An 8,633-nucleotide genomic window follows, 5' to 3' on the forward strand; every position below is an offset into this window, starting at 1 on the left:
TGGTACAATAGATTCCACAAACTCAGTGAGTAAGTGAGTGGGTGAGAGGGTGGGTGAGTGAGTGGATGACTGGAGGAGATGTGACTTGGTGGGGGGGTGAGTAGGTTGGCGAGTGAGTGGGTCAGTGAATGCTCATAGTTGTTCTATGCCCAAACTGACACGTTTATATGATTGAGGAACTTTACACTGGTACAGAATCCGACAGTTACAAATTCACATAATCTATTCTTCGAAGATGCTACCGCTCCTGTAATTAATATTGTTTATGAGGGATTTAGAAAAACTGCGTAGAATTGTTAAAGAGAATATGTAGCTGATGGCAGGAACAGGGACAGGGCAAACCTATCCTCTGGCTCTCTTTATGCTCTGGAACAACTGGGTGGTTCTACATACAATCACTCAATCAACCTACAACTTTTCCTACTGAGAAAAATAGAATACGAAAACATTTTCAACAATGTCACCTGGATGTCTGCCACTGGCGCCTGCCAGGACAAGCTCTGCATATTTACGGAGAGTTGCCAAACTAAGCAAGCAGTTTGCAACTGTTTCAAACTAAACCACTAGGCCCAATTAGGAAGACTAGTGGCCTGATTTAAAGTTATCCGACAGTTTACATTTTTATAAACCAGAGGGATACCCTGTATGCCTTATTACTAGTGCTATAGGATATAATACACTTGTAAAAGGCTGATGGGATATCTGTTGTGTTTGTGGCGGAGAAACCCATCCACCAAGCTCTGAATTAGGCTTTATGTCTTTTGCTTGCGACTATATATGAAACTTTTGGTAAACGTAGATCACACTGTATAGGTGGCCCAATGTCGAATGTGACTCATTTAGACAGCCTTGATCTTTCTGATGTTTGGGACAATTCGTAACCCCTTGGGTGCCTTGGACATAACAGTTACATCCTGGGCAGTACCTCTCGGGTGCCCAGGACGTAACCATTACATCCTGCACCCAGCTTATGGGGGGGGAGTGCTAGTGCTCCCCCTATTAGTCTCCCACCCACCCACCCCCCAGGGCAGGGACGGAAGGGGAATCGCCCTCCCAGTGACGTCTGAAGATGTTAGCGCGCAATTGCGCGCTGACCTCATCAGAGGTCGTCTCCCATCACGCTAGAAGCTCAGCTTCCAGCACGGATCAGAAGAGAAATGCAAAAGCATTTCTCTTCCGATCGGGGAGTGGGGACAGGTGGAGGCATGAAAGGAAAGGAAAGGCCTTTCCTTTCATGTCTCTTTGAGTATTTCTGTAGCACGATCGTAAAATGGTTGGGCTGCAGAAATTCCCATTAGACACCACGGATTTTGTGTTGGTTTGTGTTTTATGTTGTAATTGACATGAGGGTCGCTTCCCAGGGGGAGCATTTTATATAAGGCCTGTTCTGCCCCCCTGGGGGCAGATCGGCCTATTTTAATTGGGTCGATCTGCCCCAAGGGGAGCATAAATCTCTAGACACCAGAGATCTTTTTTTTATTGTTTACATGTTGGGAGCGACCCCTTAGGCAAGGGTCACTCTTCAGGGGGTTGGGGGGAAATTGTTTTTAGGCCATTTCTGTCCCATCTGCCTTTTTTTCTTCGGCCAATCTGGCCCCAATGTGTGCAGAAACCACTAGACACCAGGGATTTTTGATTAGGTCAATTTCACAGAAGGAGAGTGACCCCTTAGGCAAAGGTTGCTCCTATGGGGAGCAAATTTATTTGAGGCCATTTCTGCCCAGCCTATTTTAATTAGGTTGATATGCCCCCACAGGAGGCAGAAACCAGTAGGCACCAGGGATTTTTTAAAATTATTTTTTAACAAATGGGGAGCGACCCCTTAGGCAAGGATCGCTCCCCTGGGGGGCAATTTTATTATAGGCCATTTCTGCCCACCATTGGGGCAGATTGGCCTATTTTTATTAGGCCAATCTGCCCTCAAGAGGGGCAGAAACCACTAGACACCAGGGACTATTTATTCACACCAATTTCACGCAAGGGGAGCGGCTTGTTAGGGAAGGCTCCCTCCCCAGGGGGGCAAATTTATTTTAGGCCATTGCTGCCCCCCTTGGGGGCAGATCGGCCTATTTTAGTAAGGCCGATCCGCCCTCAAGGGGGCCAGAAACCACTAGGCACCAGGATTTTTTTTTTAACTGCTGGTGAGCCACCTCCAGGCTAGGGTTGTTCCCTTGGCGGGCAAATTTATCTGCCCCCCGGGGGAGGGTTAGAAACCACTTAGGCACCATGGATTGGTGTGTGTATGTTTTGTTTGGGAGGGGCAGCCCGTTGGGCGAGGGCCCCCCCCCATGGGGGCACATTACTGCTGGCCATTTCTGCCCCCCTTGGGGCAGATCGGCCTATTTCTGGAAGGCCCATCTGCCTCCAAGAGGGTCTGAAAGCCCACCAGAGACCAGGGAATTTTTTTTCAAAAAAGAGGGTGGGAGTATTGCCATACTCCCACCCGAAATAAATGGGGACAAAGTTGTTCTGCCCACCGGTGGGCAGATGGGGCAATTACTCCCGATCCACTCCTGGGGGGGGGGGCAGAAAGCCTACTAGATACTAGGGAATTAAAAAAAAAAATCTAAATATTGGGGTGGTGGCTACCAACTAGTATTGGTATCGTTATGCCCCCACCCCAACTGAAGGGGGTAACAGTCTTTCAGCTCTCCCCGGCACACTAAAATATCTTATCCCATGTCAAGCAAGAGGACACTTGATTATTTTGGGCTTTGGTTTTACATTTGAGCCATTAGAGCTTGTCTAAATCTTAAAATCGTCCCACTTGGAATGGTGAGGGCTGCACTTTTTGGACTTTGGGACGCTGCCATGTAGAAAAATCTACGAGACCTAGACACATCTGAAAACTAAACATCTGGGTGAGTCCAGGGTGGTGTGCTTCACATGCACCCCACACCATTTGCTTACCCACAATGCCCTGCAAACCTCCAAGTTTGCTTGAAATCACACATTTTCCCCATATTTTTGTGATGGAAACGTCTGGAATCTGCAGGAATCTTCAAAATTCCTACCACCCAGCATTGTTGCATCTATATTGATTAAAATTTTGCCCCACTTGTCAGCCTAAAAACGTTTTATTTTTTTCAAACTGCCCTTTTGGTCCCTCTTTGGTTCCCCTTCCTTTTTGACATATTTTTGACTCTTCCCTGTCACAGGCACTTGGCCCACCTACGCAAGTGAGGTATAATTTTTACCGGGAGGTTGACAGGGAATGCTGGGTGCTAAGAAATTTGTGCCGGTGCGGAGATCCCCCCACAGAAATGTTGGAAAAAATGTGATTTATTTAGCTAAATTTAAGGTTTGCTGAGGATTCTGGGTAAGAAAACACTGGGGGATCCACGCAAATCACACCTCTCTGGACTCCCTCTGGTGTCTAGTTTTCAGAAATGTCTGGCTTTGGTAGATTTCCCTTGAAGTCTGCTGAGCCCAGGACCAAAAACGCAGGTGCCCCCCCAAAAACTGGTAGTTTTGTATTTGATAATTTTGATGTGTCCACATTGTGTTTGGGGCATTTCCTGTTGTGGGCACTTGGCCTACCCACACAAGTGAAGTACCATTTTTATCTGGAGACCTGGGGGAACGCTGGGTAGAAGGAAGTTTGTGGATTCCCGCAGATTCCAGAACTTTGCAGCACCGAAATGTGAAGAAAAAGTGTTTTTATGCCGAATTGTATGGTTTGCTAAGGATTCTGGGTAACAGAACCTGGTGATAGCGCCACAAGTTACCCCATCCTGAGTTCCCCTAGATGTCTAGTTTTAAAAAATGTACAGGTTTTGTAGGTTTTCCTAGGGGCCGGCTGAGCTAGAGACCAAAATCCACAGCTAGGCACTTTCCAAAAAACTCGTCAGTTGTCAATGTAAAAATGTGATGTGTCAATGTTGGGTTCTGGGGTGTTTATTGTTGTGGGCACTAAGCCTACCAACACAAGTGAGGAACCATTTTCATCAGGAGACTTGAAGGAATGCTGAGTCGAAATTTGTGGCTCCCCTCAGATTCCAGAACTTTGCAGCGCTGAAATTTGAGGAAAAAGTGGGTTTTAATGACAAATTGTGAGGTTTGTTAAGGATTCTGGGTAACAGAACCTAATGGGAGCGCCACAAGTTACTCCATCCTGGGTTCCCCTAGGTCTCTAGTGTTCGGAAATGTCCAGGTCTGCTAGGTTTTCCTAGGTGTCGGCTGAGATAGAGGCCAAAATCCACAGCTAAGAACTTTGCAAAAAACAGGTCCGTTTTCTTTGGGGAAATGTGATGTGTCCGCTTTGTGTTTTGGGGCATTTCCTGTCGCTGGCACTAGGCCTACCCACACATGTGAGGTACCATTTTTATTGAGAGACTTGGGGGAATGCTGGGTAGAAGAAAGTTTGTGGCTCCCCTCAAATTCCAGAAGTTTCCATCACCGAAATGTAAGGAAAAAGTGTTTTTTTTGCCAGATTTTGAGGCTTGCAGAGGATTCTGGGTTATAGAACCTGGTGAGGGCTCCACAAGTCTCCCCATCCTGGATTCACCTAGGTGTCTAGTTTTAAAAAAATGCACAGGTTTGGTAGGTTTCTCTAGGTGCCGGCTAAGCTAGAGGCCAAAATGCACAGCTAGGCTCTTTCCAAAAAACACGTCAGATTTCAATGTAAAAATGTGATGTGTCCATGTTGCGTTTCCTGTCGCGGGCATTAGGCCTACCCACGCAAGTGAGTTACCATTTGTATCGGGAGATTTGGGGGAACACAGAATAGAAGAACAAGTGTTATTGCCCCTTGTCTTTCACTACATTTTTTCCTTCCAAATGTCAGACAGTGTGTAAAAAAATACATCTATTTGAGAAATGCCCTATAATTTACATGCTAGTATGGGGACCCCAAAATTTTGCAATGAGCAAATAACCACTTCTTCTCAACACCTTATCTTGTGCTCATTTTGGAAATACAAAAAAGTCCTTGATACCTTTTTTTCACTCTTTATATTTCACCAAATGAATTGCTGTATACCCGGTATACAATGAAAACCCATTGCATGGTGCCTTTATTGGCTCTGGGTACCTAGGGTTCATGAAGAACCTACAAGCCCTATATATCTCCGCAACCAGAATAGTCCAGCAGACGTAATATATTGCTTTCAAAACTCTGCCATAGGTGGAAAAAGCTATAGAAGAAAACGTGGACGTGGACGTGGAGGTTTTTTCACCTCAATTTCAAATTCTTTTTTTGAGCTGTTACTGCCCATAGGAAAACCTTGAAGGATCTACACAAATGACCCCTTGCTGAATTCAGAATTTTGTCTACTTTTTAGAAATGTTTAGCTGTCCGGGATCCAGCATTGGTTTTACACCCATTTCAGGCACTAACTGGAAGGCGGCCTAAAGCACAAAAATAGTAAAAATTGGATATTTCCCAGTAAAATGCTAAAATTGTGATGAAAATGTGGTTTTGTGATTCAAGTCTGCCTATTCCTGAAAGCTGGGAAGATGGTAATTTGGGCACTGCAAACCATTTGTTGATGCCATTTTCAGGGAAAAAAACACAAGTTTTCTTCTGCAGCCCTTTAAAAAAAAAAAATGTTCACTGTATTTTGGCTTATTTCTTGGTCTCTTCCAGGGGAACCCACAAACTCTGGTTAACTTTAGAAACCCTAGGATGTTGGGAACACAAGGATGCAAATTTGCCATGGGTAGCTTACGTGAACCTAAGTGCAAACTGCACCAAATAGCCAAAACAAGGCCAGGCACCTGAGGGGGAAAAGGCCTGGCAGCTTAGGGGTTAAAATTGGAAAAGTGAAACAAAATACACCAAAAGTAAATTGGGCCATTTGATAAAAAGCTAGGACTGTCTGAAAGTGTTCCTCACGATAAGTGACCATTTTGGCAGAACCGAGATGTGCATGCGCTTTAGAATTAATTATTGAGTCAGATTTTAAAACTTCCATATTTAGTGTTTGCAGGTTCTCTCCTATAGTGCTTACTTCAAGTGAAATACCTTTGCTTGCTATTTTTGCATACCCCCTTTCAAATCTACTAGATCAGCACCAGGTGAGGTCACGGGTGAATGCAAATGACATAAATTTCTGGCTAGACTACAGACCAGATAACTCATTCGTATTTCCTTGTTCTTGGGCCATGTGTTCCACTGGATTGAGGAAAGTTTACGCTCTCTCTAGCCTTTAATTGGCACCAGGCAATATTGCCCGTTTATCAACCTCTTTAGAAGCTAGAAACAGGTCATCTACTTGACCTATCCAACAATGAACTCTTGTTAACACCACAAGTCAATGCCACGGTCATGAATATCAATCTTCAGCTCGCCCTGCTATCCAAAATGCCCCAGTATTCCTAAGTGACCAGCGGGTGTCGCTAACAGGCACTCGTCTCATGGCACAACTGGACTACTGCAATATGCTACACTGGTTTTCTTACTGCTGGACTCTAAAGTCCAAAAGCAATAGCAGCCAAAAACGCCCTCCAGTTTTAGCAAACGAGATCATGTCAAACCCTCCCTGAAAGCTCACTACTCCATTTGAAACTAGGTTCAAATGTATGGCTCTCTGCAGCGTCCATAACATCCAATGCAGAGATAGTTTGCGAAATACGTATCACAAATTGTCTCGTGTCAGGAGAAAGTACACCCCTTTCACCTGTTCCCTTTGCATTTTGGTACTTGTAGACGAGACTGTCCATTGCTGAAAGTGTATTTAGTACTGACGGTTGGCACAGGATGATTAAAGACAGGTGTTGACAAGCCCGGCTTCCGAGTGACGCCTCGTTCCTCCTGTCGTCCGTGTAAACAATGAAACTAGAAGTATCATTCGCTCACCAGACTACCTGGGCACCGCAGTGATCTGTGTGGCAAGTTTGGAGGAGCACAGGTACGAGTTTAGTACCGCACTGTAACACGACCTGTCCGCACTGCTGGTGGTACCCCACGCGCCCCCTGCGCGGGATGATTTCCCATGCAGGAGGGGCTCAGGAAGGCAGCGACTACCTGTGCCACCGTGCTACCCACTGCCCGGCGCTGGCAGCAGCCACAGGACGCGCGCCTCCATGTGTGCCCAGACAACCACCCAGCCCGTAGGGAATGCAGGAAGTTTAAACGGAACACACCGTCAACGCAGCAAGGCAATCCCTGCTCACTGTTCCCGACGTGTACTTTTTTCGATTAATTAGAAGAAAATCCAAGGTCTATGAATTCATTTTAGACATCCAACAGTCAAAAATGCACAAACACTCGGCTCAGCGCAGCCACCCAATGCACGACCCTTCAACGCCCCACTACCCTGTTGACTGAAACTGTTTGGGCTTGGGCAAATCATTTACCTCCCTGCTCCCACTGCCCTAGCTCGCTCATCCGCCAACGGAAAAAACAAGTTACGGAACGTAAAACTCATCGCGCGCGCACACCCCCCCTGCCCTGCGCACTAACCTCATGTCCGTGGCCACCTAATGCCAAGGCAGGTTGTGAAGTAAAGCGCGGCTCAGCGATCCTCCTCACAGGCTGCAGTCAGATACTTCTGCCTCCTTCCTGCCAACTTTCAGGGATCCGTTTACAGCTCTTGAGGCGCACTTTTAACGCTTGCCTGCCCTGCAAGACGCTGTGACGGAAGCGCCTGCTCCCTGCGGGTGTTGCCTGCGTCTGTGCACGCCCAGCTTGACAGGTACTTTTGGCAGACAGTTACGAAGAGGAGACGTTTCTATTCACAGAGCTCCCTTCTCGTCCCCTCGCCGCTGCTCCTTCGTCTTCTCCCGACCCCTCGCTTCCTTCCAGTTCTTTGAGGCGGTCTTTGGTGGAATAAGATGCTTTGCAAAACAGTTTTCACACAATATAACTAAGGTGCAGGAAGATTACTTTAGTAAGCGAGAATTACACAATGGTGCGTATGCACTCCTATATTACAGCTTCTTTTTTTACAATGCAAAAGGAATTAACTAGTCGCCCACCTCTCCTCAACAGGTTGAGATCGAAGAGGGGCGTAGTTTCATGGGGGTATTTAGGAGTTAGACCCCCCTAATAAATGTATTTTATATTAAATAGTTGGGTACAAGAGCTTTCAATCGGGTATGTGTGAGTACACACACACATACACACACACACAGACAATTAAGCATTGGTAAAGCCAATAGGTTTCGCATTCTTTTCTTTTGCATTCTATCTCATTATCTAACCGGATTATAAATATTAGAAAAATGTTATGTTTGAAATTTGTTAAACCGTAATGATTGTTTATGTAGTTTATTAATTCAACCTAAATCCCAACATAAACAACTATTATTGGTTTATGAAATTTAAAACAAACACTATTATATTATTTATAATCTAGTTAAATAGTAAGATAGAATGCAAAAGAAGAAATAAAGGTGAAACCTATTGGTTTGCCAGTGCTTGTTAGTTATTTGCAGTTTTTTGTTTAACATAGCCAACCCGAAGGTATTGGAGCGCTTTACATGAGCTGCAGTTACCTTACACTAGAACGCATTATTTTTTTATTTTATTTTTTTAGGCCCGTGGAGATTGTGTTTGAGTGAAGAGCGGTCGGAAGGTGCTCTGAGCTATGTACAGTTGAGGGCCAGAATACTGCTCTGAGCAGAGTATACATGAGCTGTGTGCAGGTAACGGGTAGGGCCTTGACAGTGCTGTACGCTGTGCACAGTTG

At 45.5% G+C, this 8,633-nt stretch overlaps 1 protein-coding gene across 4 annotated transcripts in view; it reads right to left on the reverse strand.

Annotated features, from left to right (window-relative positions):
• SH3RF2 (SH3 domain containing ring finger 2) overlaps nucleotides 1-7,518 on the reverse strand; it is a 260,863-nt gene extending 253,345 nt beyond the window's left edge. For all 4 annotated transcript variants that reach the window (XM_069244686.1, XM_069244689.1, XM_069244683.1 and 1 more), the window contains exon 1: nucleotides 7,406-7,518. The gene's annotated coding sequence lies outside the window, so the exon portion shown is untranslated. The remainder of the gene's footprint in view (nucleotides 1-7,405) is intronic.
• Between the last annotated feature and the right edge of the window lie 1,115 nt (nucleotides 7,519-8,633).

The sequence above is a fragment of the Pleurodeles waltl genome, chromosome 7 (assembly GCF_031143425.1).
Source record: "Pleurodeles waltl isolate 20211129_DDA chromosome 7, aPleWal1.hap1.20221129, whole genome shotgun sequence".
Classification (NCBI taxonomy): domain Eukaryota; kingdom Metazoa; phylum Chordata; class Amphibia; order Caudata; family Salamandridae; genus Pleurodeles; species Pleurodeles waltl.